Here is a 1,695-nt window from a genome sequence, read left to right as displayed (position 1 = left end):
TCCTCCGACTCAAGGGAGGCATTCAAGTTATAATCACGGTGTCGTGGGGGACCTTGCAAACCCTCACGTTCCGATGATTGCGCGCAAGTGGTACGCGAGCACTCGGGCCCATCAGTAAGAAAGATAAGATAAGATAATAAGATTATGATAAGACATCATAATTAAGCATAATCAGCTCATGCATATTTATTCATGTGTACTTACAGTTATTTTGTGAGATATAGTTCCTACTTGCTGAGCGAAAGCTCAATCAGATATGTTCATGCTGTAGGTAAGAAACCTATCAGCATCTCTTGGAGGGCAATGGCGAGCAGCGGACGAATGGTGGAGATGGGAATGGATACCGCTCACGCAGTTATCTTCCGCAGTAAGTTTAAGAAAAATCATGTATATGTCTATATGATTCAAAGGTTTCAAGTATGTATGTTTAAAAAGTTATAGGTACATATGTATGATTAAGAAAATCGAGGTTGTAGCTAACAACCCTAGTTTTGAGTATTTAAGTTTTAGAACGTTGCAACAGTGCATGCAACAAATAAACGAATTTTAAACATGACGATTTAAATGATTGATTTTAAAAGGACTTTAAAATGTACTTGAATTTAAGATTTCTCACGAAATCCGTTTTAAGGTCAAATTAAATGGCCCAATTGAATTGGCTAGTTTTAGAAAGGCTTTTAAAGAGTATTTGAAACAAGAGTTCAAACACAGCTCCATTTGAAAAATATTTCTAGAAGGTTTTATCTTAATTGAAATTAAGAAAAGCTTTAAGAAATTCAGTGATTTATTCTTTTGAAATTATTGTTACGAATTATGAAAGTATTCATTCTTATGTTTAAAAAAAAAATGTTCCGCAAATTTTAAGAAATGCCAGTAAGTACAAGTTAAAAACTAAGTTACGGTGGCGGCCTCATAGGAGGGTCGTCACAATTTAAACAGCCTGATTAATCGGCATCATGAGATCCAACTACAACAAAAGTGTTGGTTTGCCGATACACAACTATGTGGTACTTCATTTCCAGCTAATTCAATAATAATAACAACAATCACTCACGTACCGAATCTGCACATCAACAACAAACACAATAATAGGACGTGTGCATACTTGAGCATACATCCGACTACTAAACACGTAAGGATAAGGGACAATTTTATCTGATATCTCTTACTTCACCATAAGGACATTACACCTTTCAGAGTTTGTCACTTTAACTAACAATGCTTACTAGGAGAACAAGAATGCATACTGAACTTGTTCGAAACAAGAATAATATAGGTTCTCTAAGACGACCAGAAAATGCATTTATCCTTGTCACGGAGAATCTACATGCCTAGAACATAAGAGGCTTTTTTAAGATTCTCAAACTAAAGTGACTAGGTGGCATGCTATTCGTCCTAACCAGTAGTTCAGAATCATTAGGTGCGAGCAAGTTGTCATCAACATAAAAATACAAACATGCAACTACTCCCATTGACCTTACACATATGCATTTATCAACAACGTTCTTCATAAAGCTAATTTTAGTGATTGTCTCATCCTAAAATTGAGACGCTACTGCTAGGTATTATCCATACACTCCCATTCATCATAGAGTTTCTCAACACATTAGTAGGGCTAGGAAACATATCCACTCTCAAGGCTATGTCAGTTCTAACACCACGAATTCATAAAGAGAGATCCACACCATTAATGAT

The sequence above is a fragment of the Morus notabilis genome, unplaced genomic scaffold (assembly GCF_000414095.1).
Source record: "Morus notabilis unplaced genomic scaffold, ASM41409v2 Scaffold1185, whole genome shotgun sequence".
NCBI classification, from domain to species: Eukaryota; Viridiplantae; Streptophyta; class Magnoliopsida; order Rosales; family Moraceae; genus Morus; species Morus notabilis.
This window is presented reverse-complemented; position numbering follows the sequence as displayed.